Source organism: Pseudophryne corroboree, chromosome 6 (genome assembly GCF_028390025.1).
Source record: "Pseudophryne corroboree isolate aPseCor3 chromosome 6, aPseCor3.hap2, whole genome shotgun sequence".
Classification (NCBI taxonomy): Eukaryota; Metazoa; Chordata; class Amphibia; order Anura; family Myobatrachidae; genus Pseudophryne; species Pseudophryne corroboree.
The window spans coordinates 238,180,629-238,194,045 of record NC_086449.1 but is presented as its reverse complement, the minus strand read 5'-3'; the positions used below and the strand labels follow the sequence as shown (position 1 = coordinate 238,194,045).

General features: G+C 46.3%; 1 long non-coding RNA gene across 1 annotated transcript; it reads right to left on the bottom strand.

Annotated features, from left to right (window-relative positions):
• Window positions 1-718: 718 nt before the first annotated feature.
• Window positions 719-6,684, bottom strand: LOC134935157 (uncharacterized). Its single transcript, XR_010179949.1, has 3 exons — window positions 6,523-6,684; window positions 1,275-1,484; window positions 719-824 (listed from the first exon to the last, which is right to left on the bottom strand). It is a non-coding gene; the product is annotated as an uncharacterized LOC134935157 (long non-coding RNA).
• Window positions 6,685-13,417: the final 6,733 nt, after the last annotated feature.

Here is a 13,417-nt window from a genome sequence, read left to right as displayed (position 1 = left end):
CTGTGGACGGTGGTGTCCCCGCGCCTTTGGCGGGACACATACGGGGAAGAGACAGGAGGTAATAAAAGGGGAGACACAGCAGAGCAACGGTTGTTCTCGCTCTGACAGGACTGTTGAGGAGAATCGTCACGGAGCAGAGGAAGGTGAAGGGGCATGACGGCGCACCGATCGCAAGGAAAAAGACGCTTAGAGCGGGGTTCGTAGCCGAGACTTACCGAAACTGAGGAGGTGAACGGGATCTGGCAGCGCCGAGCAGAGGGGAGAGAGAGCTGAAGCAGAGACAGTCGGGACCGTGGTGCCGCGTAGAGGACGGAAGGTCCGCAGAGCCGTGAGTGACAGGCTTACTGGAGAGGTGATGGAGAGACGATCCGCCCAGAGGGAGTGTCAAGCGGGTGAGTGACTGCCAGTTGCCGCAGCCTAGAAGGGAGAATAAAAGATCTCCCTCAGTCAAGGAAGGAGAACAGTCGAGGACTGCCTGGCAGGGGGTAATCTCCTAACTATACACCCAGCAACTGTTTAGCAGAGACATTACACATAGAAAGAGACACTAGCTTATGCGACTCCCTCAGCACTCCAGTATTCCATAAAGGAATAAAAGTTACCTCAGGTCCCACTCTTATATTCTCCAAAGTAATAGCACAGAGACCTGGAAGACTATTCCTATTCTAAGTTTGTTACTTAAGTATTCCCCTATTATATGATTCTCCTCACCTGGCCTATTTTGATGAACTGTGGAGGGAAGTTGTGGCTCAGTCAAGTTAATTTATCCTCAAGAGCAGCACCCCGCAGCGCAGGGACGAGATACAGTAATAAGCCAGCCACATCTGCAAAGGACAGGGCAGAGAAGAATAAAGATACTTAAAACCCTTTAATAGTCTCTAACAGATACACTGTTGGACGCACAGGATAGATTTAGAGACTTTCTAGATACAGCATTCCCCGTCGCCATTTAACCAAATACAGCTAATTGGCATACGTTGGAAATTTATCATTCTAATGGATTACAAAGTACAGACAGGATTCAGAGGAAGAAAGTGAGTTATATAAAAGAAACGACTGGATCAGCAACAGGGAGTGACTTATTAAGAAGACTCTAGTATCAAATAGACTCTTTCATTGTGCACCAACGATAAAGGGAGCGCTCCAATAAACTGAGTTAGACTTATAGATATCTTAAGAGTTGCGCGCTACAGCAATGTAATATGTCAGTGTGCCATTGAAGTATGGAGTTGTAAGTTGTACCAATAGAGTATTTAAAGGAGTAGGGAACTAACCTTATCTAGATCTTTGCAGTGGTGAATACGGTGTTCCTGGATCCAGTTCAATAAATAATCTGTTTCCATGTGATTGTTGTCTAAAAGTATAGTGTATAATTGTAATCTTGACTGGTATTCCACCCACACTCCAACGGAGAGTTATCATAGAGGAGTAATCCAGATATAAGTCCACGCAAACGGGACTTCGGGTTCAGAGACAGAATAAACCTGCAGAGAGAGAGAAAGAGAAAGAGGAAAGGATATATAAGGTAAACTTACCACGGTTGTAAAAATTTACTGATACTTACCTCAAGTGAAACACAAGCTAACTAAGTGACAGACATCCGGTAACAATACCCGGTTATCACAGTAAAAAAAATTTTGGCGTCCACGAACAGGATCGATAACTTCAAGCGAGAAACTCTATACCTGTACAGGATGTCTAAAGAGCCATCTACAACGGCTGGGGCATTTAGTGGAGAGTCTAACAAGCCGGCACCAGAAACGCCTGGTATGGCACAGATAAACCCAATTACCTTACCATACTATTTTGGGGCCCCGTGGCTTCCCACCTATCATGGGGACCGACACAAGGCTGAAGGAAATACCTTGACCGACTTTAAGAACAAGATGAAATCAATGTTCCGTCTCTATCCACTAAATGAGCAACAAAAAGTCGAGATCCTCATCGGTCAGCTGAAAGGGTCAGCTCAACGAGAGGTGATATCGTGGCCTACAGAGGAAAAGAGAAATATTGACCAGATACTTCAACGGTTAGCCACCACGTTTGAGCTTCATACAATTTCAGAGTTAAAAATGAAATTCTATGCTAGAAAACAACGGTTGGGAGAGACATTGAGAGATTATGCACTGAGTCTACAAGAGGCTTTGAAGGCAATCCGGACAGTAGATGAAAAGGAAATTGAAAATAGTGACGAAGCTCTTATATCTCAATTAACGGAAGGGGCGAATAAAGAGAGTGTGAGAGCCCAACTGAGATTGTTAAGGATGCAGAAACCCGAACAGTCGTTCTTAGACTTCAAAGAGGCCGCAATTAAGGTGGTCGGGATGGAAATGTCCCCAGAAGTAGAGTTTCCAGAAATGCCAGGATATCAGGAAAGACCCTTATCAAATGAAGAGGTTCCCCTACATCTCGCTAGGAACAAACGAATTGGAGATGCCATTGGCCAAAGCTTTCAGACGCCCACGACCGACCCAATAAGAGCGTTGAGAAACAAATTGGAGGAGCTCGCCGTGGGGATGGCTGAAATGGGTAAGGAGGTACAGAATTTAGCTCGAAGGCAAGGATCCAATTCTAATGAAACCAGGTGGCCCCGGGAACGAAGGAGAGGCCGAAGCGAGTGGTGGACCCCACCTCCGACCGGCGGAAGAAGGAGCACGGATCGGTTTGACCCACAAGGCCGTCCTATTTGTCGGCGTTGTCAGCGACCTGGTCATATCGAACGGAATTGTGACCAAGATGAAGCTTTAAACTCCAGTGCCCCGAGGTTAGAGACCGAGCCTCGGGGGGAGATCCCGCAATAGGGTCAAGGTCTACAGAATGGTGGTCCCAATATGTGGGCCGATGCCCTCATATCCCCATTACCATTAACGGGGTGGAAATTATGGCTATAGTCGATACAGGTTCACAGATTACCACCATTCAACATTCCACCTTCATCCAACATTGGGGAGAACACCAGATTGTGACTCCTCCTCCCGCATGGCTACAATTGATAGCCAGCAATGGGTCAAGTATTTCTTGCATGGGCTATTGGGAGGCCGACGTCAAAATAGGAAACACCGAAATGCCTCATCAAGGGTGCCTGATCACCCATACAACTGATCCAAATGCTATCCCAATGATTCTGGGGATGAATATCCTACAAAGTTGCCCGGATTAATTGATCTCTATACTCAAACAAGAGCTGGCCGGAAAATCCACCATCGAACCATCTGTACTACAAAAGACTATAAAAATATTGCAGAGCCAGCGGGCAATGGTACAATGTAACGGTGCCCTCGGAAAAGTGCGGATCACCGAAAGCAAACCCATTAAATTACCTCCAAATGCAGAAGTGATTATCTGGGGCAAGGCTCGTTGCGGACCAAGAGGGGAAAGTTATGAAGCCTTAGTTGAGCCATGTGAAGAGGATGATGGGAAAGAAATTGTTGTCGCCCACGGTATAGTGAATGTGATGGATGGCCGAGTTCCCGTGCGAATTTTAAATCCGCATAATCACTCAGTAAAATTGTACCGACAGCGACCGATAGCTAAACTTACTTGGATTACATTCCAAGACGTCATACATGCACCGACTCAGATAAGGTCACGGAGTGATGATACTGTATCCGCGAGAGAAGAAAATACGCCAGAATGGTGGAAAGACCTACACATCGGAGATGACAATACCCCTCAAGAACACAAAGAAGGAGCCCTTCAAGTCGTAAAAGAAAATTCGGCAACCTTCAGCCAAGGACCATTGGATTTCGGGACGGTTACTACTGTGAAACATCGCATTGTGACAGGAAAGTCTGCCCCTATCCGAGAAAAACATCGGCCTTTAGCTCCAGCACTCTATCAGCCGGTTAAGAAGATGCTTGAAGAAATGAAGGCTACGGGCGTCATCCAAGAGAGTCACAGCCCTTGGGCCGCACCTATGGTGTTAGTAAGGAAAAAGAACGGACAATTGAGATTCTGCGTCGATTATCGAAAATTAAACCAGGTTACGCATAAAGACGCATACCCACTTCCTCGGATTGAGGAATCTCTGGCTGCCCTCAAGTCCGCTAAATACTTCTCTACGCTGGATTTAACAAGTGGGTATTGGCAGATCATGATGGAGCCAATAGATCAAGAAAAAACGGCCTTTACTACTCCTATTGGACTACACGAGTTCAAGCGAATGCCATTTGGATTGTGTAATGCTCCAGCGACCTTCCAAAGAATGATGGAACATTGCTTAGGACATAGAAATTTTGAAATGATATTGTTATATCTGGATGATATTATTATTTTCTCTAAGTCATATACCGAACATCTACAGCATCTCAATGAAGTCCTACAGCGACTCGCCAATTATGGGTTAAAAGTAAATCCAGCTAAATGCCATTTATTGAAACCACAAGTGCATTACCTGGGACATGTGGTGAGCTCGGAGGGAATCACGCCCGATCCTGAAAAAATTCGGAATGTTCAAGACTGGCCAGTACCTCAAACGGTCAAGGATGTTAGACGATTCCTGGGTTTTGTGGGGTACTATAGGCGTTTCGTGAAGGGTTTTGCCAAAGTAGCTGCCCCGATCCACGAACTGCTTCGAGACCTGCCCCGCCATAGCCAAAACAAAAGGCAACCGATCATTTGGACTTCTCGTCAACAAGCGGCATTTGAACATCTCAAAAGCGTTTTGACTCAAGCCCCCCTTTTGGCCTACCCGGATTATAGTAAACCTTTCATCCTGCAGACCGATGCGAGTAAACAAGGACTTGGCGCGGTTCTCGCGCAAGTACAAGATGGTAAAGAAAGGGTAATAGCGTACGCCAGCAGAGGCCTTCGAAAAACCGAACGGAATGATGCTAATTATAGCGCTTTTAAACTGGAATTTTTAGCATTAGTGTGGGCCATCACAGAAAAATTCAGAGACTATCTAGCCGCCACTCCGTTTGTAGCTTACACTGATTGTAACCCCCTTGCACATTTGGCAACTGCCAAACTGGGAGCATTGGAGCAGCGATGGTATGCTCGTCTGTCCAACTTTCAGTTCACAATCCAATACAGGCCTGGACAGAATAATAGCAACGCTGACGCGTTATCCCGCCTTTCTGCTCAAGAGGAACCGGAAGTAGAAGATCCGTTAGAATCAGTGGAACTTCCACCTTTCCAACCGATACCACAATCGGTGGTGCAACATAATCTCACTTTTACGAGAAAAGAAGCTGAATGGCCGTTGGAAGGAAAAGGATGGAGTGAATGGCAAGAGTGGCAAGACGAATACCCTATCTTTCGACGATTAAAGAAATTGTTGTTAAAAAAAAAAAACCCTATCCAAGGCCGAACGACAGGAGGCAGCCCCGGAATTAGTGAAATTATGGAGACAGCGGGAACGCTTAGAGATCCATCACAATGTCTTGACACGGAAAAGTGTTCATCCAAAAACCCATTTAACTGTCAGACAAGTGCTTATTCCCATGACAAAGGCACCCATCCTACTCGATGCCTATCATAATCGGTCCGGCCATTTCGGGAACCAGAAAACTGAAGCGAATCTGAGACAGAGATTCTACTAGGTCGGATAACGGCAGAACGTGGAAGGATGGTGCCAGAACTGCAATGAATGTAACCTTCGGAGACCATCCCTTCCGACAGAGAAAGCACCACTTCACCCCATCATCAGCCATCAGCCATTAGAGTTGGTCACCCTTGATCATATCAAACTTGAAAAGAGTCGGTCAGGTTATGAATACGCTTTAATGATGGTAGATCATTATACCAAATTTGCCGTCGCTCTCCCAGTAAAGAATTTGACCGCCAAGACCACGGCAGAAATCTTTTGGAGAGCCTTTGTGCGACCTTATGGGTTTCCGGAAAAGATTCTAACTGACCAAGGGTCGGCTTTCACGTCTAAACTATTTCAAGAACTGTGTCTCTTGTATGAATGTAAAAAATTAAAAACCACAGCTTATCACCCTCAATGTAACGGGCTTTGTGAAAGAACCAACAAAACGCTAATTCAAATGTTACTGTCTCTTCCGTCACAGCAACGACACGACTGGCCCCTGATGTTAACTGAGTTAATGTTCATATATAACAATACCGTACATAGTTCGACCGGGTATACGCCCTACTATCTACTATTCGGAAGACAAGGGAAGTTACCCGTGGATATACAGTTGAATGTAGACATTGCTCCTGAGCCATTTCTAGAAACAGATTGGGTGACGGAACACCAACGTCGAATCAAAACCGTTCATGATCTGGTAGCGCGAACTCGAGAGGTGGTACAAGAGCGTCAAGAACATTATTATAATCTTAAAGCGCAAGCCGAACCATTGCCAATTGGATGCACGGTATTGAAGAAGAACAATCAACGTCGGAACAAATTAGATCCCCAATGGGAGCCCCTCCCGTACAGGGTGATAGATAGGCCAAATTTAGAGATTGAGGTATACCAGATTATGCGGGAAGATGGAAATGGACAAAGATTAGTTCATAGAGATCAATTAAAAATGTGTCCAGTATGGTCAGAAGTAGAGTGTCGAGATTTACCAATTCAAGAGAGAGTTCCACCTGTATCTCCATACCCGGACGTAATGATGAGTCTGTGTTGGCCAGTTCTTGGCACAGTCGGATCAACCCAGTTTCCCGTGGATACTGAAACAATAGTTGAAGTTGAAACTGAGTCGGTGGATACTGAAATCCCTTCGTTGAGACGCTCTGAAAGGAGCACAAAAGGAAAATTACCTGTTAGATATCGAATTTAAAATAAGTTTGTCATAATGGTTGACTTTACAGTTGTTAAGGAAAGCAAGTTCATTGGTGTAAGTGTTCACATGTAGTTTAACTAGAAAATTTTCAAAGCGCCAGTACCTGTTGTTAACAGTCGGTATAAAATGTGGTCGAGAGAGTGTATACAAATTGTAGATGCCTAAGGATATGCATCAAAATTACCGGGGAAGAATGTGATACCCGGGACTTAGGACCTATGATTTTAATAAGTTAAAAGATCCCGGTGCAGCGTTGGGCAGCTGTGGGGTACCATACAATAGGGAACAGTGTGTTAGCAAAAGTCACTGGAGGTCCTTTGGACCCAGGGGAGCAAGTGCTGTGGACGGTGGTGTCCCCGCGCCTTTGGCGGGACACATACGGGGAAGAGACAGGAGGTAATAAAAGGGGAGACACAGCAGAGCAACGGTTGTTCTCGCTCTGACAGGACTGTTGAGGAGAATCGTCACGGAGCAGAGGAAGGTGAAGGGGCATGACGGCGCACCGATCGCAAGGAAAAAGACGCTTAGAGCGGGGTTCGTAGCCGAGACTTACCGAAACTGAGGAGGTGAACGGGATCTGGCAGCGCCGAGCAGAGGGGAGAGAGAGCTGAAGCAGAGACAGTCGGGACCGTGGTGCCGCGTAGAGGACGGAAGGTCCGCAGAGCCGTGAGTGACAGGCTTACTGGAGAGGTGATGGAGAGACGATCCGCCCAGAGGGAGTGTCAAGCGGGTGAGTGACTGCCAGTTGCCGCAGCCTAGAAGGGAGAATAAAAGATCTCCCTCAGTCAAGGAAGGAGAACAGTCGAGGACTGCCTGGCAGGGGGTAATCTCCTAACTATACACCCAGCAACTGTTTAGCAGAGACATTACACATAGAAAGAGACACTAGCTTATGCGACTCCCTCAGCACTCCAGTATTCCATAAAGGAATAAAAGTTACCTCAGGTCCCACTCTTATATTCCCCAAAGTAATAGCACAGAGACCTGGAAGACTATTCCTATTCTAAGTTTGTTACTTAAGTATTCCCCTATTATATGATTCTCCTCACCTGGCCTATTTTGATGAACTGTGGAGGGAAGTTGTGGCTCAGTCAAGTTAATTTATCCTCAAGAGCAGCACCCCGCAGCGCAGGGACGAGATACAGTAATAAGCCAGCCACATCTGCAAAGGACAGGGCAGAGAAGAATAAAGATACTTAAAACCCTTTAATAGTCTCTAACAGATACACTGTTGGACGCACAGGATAGATTTAGAGACTTTCTAGATACAGCATTCCCCGTCGCCATTTAACCAAATACAGCTAATTGGCATACGTTGGAAATTTATCATTCTAATGGATTACAAAGTACAGACAGGATTCAGAGGAAGAAAGTGAGTTATATAAAAGAAACGACTGGATCAGCAACAGGGAGTGACTTATTAAGAAGACTCTAGTATCAAATAGACTCTTTCATTGTGCACCAACGATAAAGGGAGCGCTCCAATAAACTGAGTTAGACTTATAGATATCTTAAGAGTTGCGCGCTACAGCAATGTAATATGTCAGTGTGCCATTGAAGTATGGAGTTGTAAGTTGTACCAATAGAGTATTTAAAGGAGTAGGGAACTAACCTTATCTAGATCTTTGCAGTGGTGAATACGGTGTTCCTGGATCCAGTTCAATAAATAATCTGTTTCCATGTGATTGTTGTCTAAAAGTATAGTGTATAATTGTAATCTTGACTGGTATTCCACCCACACTCCAACGGAGAGTTATCATAGAGGAGTAATCCAGATATAAGTCCACGCAAACAGGACTTCGGGTTCAGAGACAGAATAAACCTGCAGAGAGAGAGAAAGAGAAAGAGGAAAGGATATATAAGGTAAACTTACCACGGTTGTAAAAATTTACTGATAGTTAGCTTGTGTTTCACTTGAGGTAAGTAAGTGACAAACATCCGGTAACAATACCCGGTTATCACACACACCTAACCAAAACCGGATTAAACAAACATCTGGGAAGAAAAGAACATCACGGTAATTCTTATCATAATAATCAAGTGAGGACAATACAGCCCTTAATCTGCCTGTCATAGCTCATGATTCCCATTACTCGTATGTAGTATGTTTAAGATACCTGATATTTGTTACTAGGGCACTTTGTCAATTTTCTTCAAAAAAACAAAACAAAAAAAAAAACCTTTACTGACAGATGATTGATCACTGAATACATCAATGCCATGGCCTACCAGGAAAGCGAATGCATTCATGTTCAGTTTCTGGCCTACTATTTCTAAAAATATAAATAATTTAAATGTAAATGAATAAATGAGATTGTTATTAGAAATGACTTAAGATGGTTTGGGAGTATTTTTCCTAAGGGTATATTGCATATTGAATTGTATTAGTGAAGCTGTCACAGATAGTATACCATTATTGTGGCTCTTTTAATTAGGCAATCAAGAGGCAGGCTTATTTGCCTTATGTGCCTGGCAGCAGATTGCTGGCTGGCATCTCGCCAGTGACAACATCGCAGAGGTTTCTGGGAAGCAAAATAAGAGGAAACCAATGAGAGTGTAATTGAACATCATGGGCCTAATGTAATAGAGTGAGAGTTTCAGAAAGTGAGAGATTTGGTAAGGTTTTTCAGGTTTTTTTAAAAAGTGGCAATCATTTACACTGCAAAACCAGGTTGATCTTGCTGTGTAAATGATTGCCACTTAAAAAAAAAAAAAAAAAAAAAACAACTGCAAAACATACTTGCCTACTTTTGAAAAAGCATTTCAGGGAGATTGTGAAATGCTACATCTGAGAGGCGTGTCATGAAAATGACTTACAACCAAATGTAAATAAACCCCAAAGTTTATAAGATCTACTTGCTAAAGAAAAGACACTGATATTTTGCAGATTTTGCTCGGGTATTGTGTTTTGCAAGAGGTTCCATATACTGTAAGTGGCCATGAGAAACCTTATTTAAAACGCATGTAGCCATAGGGATCATTGTGCCTTATAACTAGTGATGAGCGGGTTCGGTTCCTCGGAAACCGAACCCCCCCGAACTTCACCCATTTTACACGGGTCCGAGGCAGATTCGAATCTTCCCGTCTTGCTCGGTTGACCCGAGCGCGCCCGAACGTCATCATCCCGCTGTCGGATTCTCGCGAGATTCGGATCCTATATAAGCAGCCGCGCGTCGCCGCCATTTTCACTCGTGCATTGGAAATGTTAGGGAGAGGACGTGGCTGGCGTCCTCTCTGTTTATTAATGTTGATGCAAATATTTGTGCTTATTGCTTAATTGTGGGGACTGGGGAGCAGCTGTATTATATAGGAGGAGTACAGTGCAGAGTTTTGCTGACCAGTGACCACCAGTTTTATCCATTCTCTGCCTGAAAAACGCTCCATATCTGTGCTCAGTGTGCTGCATATATCTGTGCTCACACTGCTTTATTGTGGGGACTGGGGACCAGCAGTATTATATAGGAGGAGTACAGTGCAGAGTTTTGCTGACCAGTGGCCACCAGTATTATACGTTGTCTGCCTGAAAAACGCTCCATATCTGTGCTCAGTGTGCTGCATATATCTGTGCTCACACTGCTTTATTGTGTGGACTGGGGACCAGCAGTATTATATAGGAGGAGTACAGTGCAGAGTTTTGCTGACCAGTGACCACCAGTATTATACGTTGTCTGCCTGAAAAACGCTCCATATCTGTGCTCAGTGTGCTGCATATATCTGTGCTCACACTGCTTTATTGTGGGGACTGGGGACCAGCAGTATTATATAGGAGGAGTACAGTGCATAGTTTTGCTGACAGTGACCACCAGTATATACAGCAGTACGGTACGGAAGGCCACTGCTCTACCTACCTCTGTGTCGTCAAGTATACTATCCATCTAGATTCTATACCTGTGGTGCATTTTAGTTTTGCAGTTTGCTGACAGTGACCACCAGTATATACAGGGCCGGCGCTACCACTAGGCAGCTTTAGGCAGCTGCCTATGGGCGCCGGCATTTTAAGGGCGATGCAGAGTAAAAAAAAACCAATGTAAGGCCACCGCGTCCCGGCACACCAGGTGTCTTCCCTCCTGCTCCTTTACTGCTGCGTCGCTCACTCCCCCCCTCCCTTCTCATACCCGCCCCGATGTCCGGGGGCGGCACATTCACCCAGGGAGGAAAGGACTTCTTCCCCTAACGGCACATCCGTCACCCCTCGCAGCGCGACCTGACCGGCGGCAGTTGGAAGAGCAGAAGGTGCGGGACAGGAGGAGGGGGTCAGAGTGCCAGGCACATATTTTTAGCAGGCAGCCGGCGGTGGTCAGGAGGAGCCAGGCTGACTGATAAGCTGCCAGTGGCGTAACTACTGCCCCCACAGTCCTCGCGGTGGCTTGGGGGCGAGGGGCTGCGGGGGCGCCACTGACTTAGCACAGATTGACATGCGGACGAGCGTCCGCATGTCAATCTGCGGTCTCCTTCCCTCCGCTGCTGTAAGGAGGGACACGGAGGGCACAGCGCGCGCCTCTCCCGTGTCTCTCCTGGCTCTCCGGCCGGTCTAATAAAGGAAGTGCCGTTCGTGAGCTCTGATCAATGGCGGATTTAGCGGGGGGCGATTAGGGCGAACGCCCCCCCTACACATACCGGCACCGGGATGGAGGCTGGGTCCCGCCGCGGTGTTGGGAACGGGGTGGAGAGCGGTGCAGCGCGGCGGGGGAAGGGGAGAGAGAGAGAGCGTCCTGACGCGCATACAGCGGCCTCTGTTCTGACCACGCCCCCTCCTTCCTGTACGCGCGTCAGGACGCTCTCTCTCTCTCCCCATCCCTCGCCGCGCTGCACCGCTCTCCACCCCGTTCCTAATACAGCGGCGGGACCCAGCTTCCATCCGACTCCTCATGCTGCTGGCTGCTGCCAAAATATGAGTAGGTGTCACTGTCAGTGTATGCCATGTCTCCTCCCCTCCAAGCTAAAGTAAGTGTGTGTGTGTGCCCGCGCGCCCTCCTGTGTGTGTGCCCTCTGTGTTCCATGTCTACCCCCTCCGCTCCTAGCTAAAGTGTATATGTCCCTGCATTATTTTGGCTCATTCAGTGTACTGTAATGTGAATTTCGGCTCATACATTGTGCTATGATGTGAATTTCGGCTCATTCAGTGTGCTATAATGTGAATTTTGGCTCATTCTGCGTGCTATAACGTGAATTTTGGCTCATTCTGCGTGCTATAATGTGAATTTCGGCTCATTCTGCGTGCTATAATGTGCATTTTGGCTCATTCTGCGTGCTATAATGTGCATTTCGGCTCATTCTGCATGCTATAATGTGCATTTCGGCTCATTCAGTGTGCTATAATGTGAATTTCGGCTCATTCAGTGTGCTATGATGTGAATTTCGGCTCATTCTGCGTGCTATAATGTGAATTTCGGCTCATTCTGCGTGCTATAATGTGAATTTCGGCTCATTCAGTGTGCTATAATGTGAATTTCAGCTCATTCAGTGTGCTATAATGTGAATTTCGGCTCATTCAGTGTGCTATAATGTGAATTTCGGCTCATTCAGTGTGCTATGATGTGAATTTTGGCTCATTCTGCGTGCTATAATGTGAATTTCGGCTCATTCATTGTGCTATAATGTGAATTTCGTCTCATTCATTGTGCTATAATGTGAATTTCGGCTCATTCAGGGTGCTATAATGTGAATTTCAGCTCATACAGTGTGCTATAATGTGAATTTCGGCTCATTCAGTGTGCTACAATGTGAATTTCGGCTCATTCAGTGTGCTATAATGTGAATTTCGGTTCATTCAGTGTGCTACAATGTGAATTTCGGCTCATTCAGTGTGCCATACTGTGAATTTCGGATCATACTGTGTGCTACAATGTGAATTTCAGCTCATACAGTGTGCTATAATGTGAATTTCGGCTCATTCTGTGTGCTGTAGAAACAGAATTTGTCAGCAGATAAGAACCACTTGGCCCATCTAGTCTGCCCCTTTTTTTTTTTTACATTATTTTTTTATCTCTAACCTTATCTGATCCTTATTTCTTTGTAAGAATATCCTTATGTCTATCCCATGCATGTTTAAATTGCCCTACTGTCTTAGCCTCTACCACCCCTGATGGAAGGAATGGCGATTCGCCAGTCTGTATCACCAGTGCGCAGGGTCCTCTCCACTAACTGGCAACATTTTATTAGTAATGGCAACAATAGGAAATTTTAGAAGCGAGCGGGAAGGGCATTACTAAGTGGGAGGGGCTATGATTAGGGGGAGGAGTCATAATTCTTAAACCGCCGCCCCCCCCTAAAAGTTAAGTCTAGATCCGCCACTGGCTCTAATTGGCTCACGAACCGGCACTTCCTATATTAGACCGGCTGGAGAGCCAGGAGGGACACGGGAGAGGCGTGCGCTGTGCCCTCAGTGTCCCTGGGGGGGGGGGGGGGGAGAGCAGGCACTGTGGGGGAATATCTGGCACTGGGGGGAGCAGGCACTGAGGGGGCAAATGTGGCACTGTGGGGGAATATCTGGCACTGGGGGGAGCAGGCACTGAGGGGGCATATGTGGCACTGTGGGGGAATATCTGGCACTGGGGATATATACCTGGCACTGTGGGGGAATATCTGGCACTGGGGGGAGCAGGCACTTAGGGGGGCAAATGTGGCACTGTGGGGGAATATCTGGCACTGGGGATATATACCTGGCACTGTGGGGG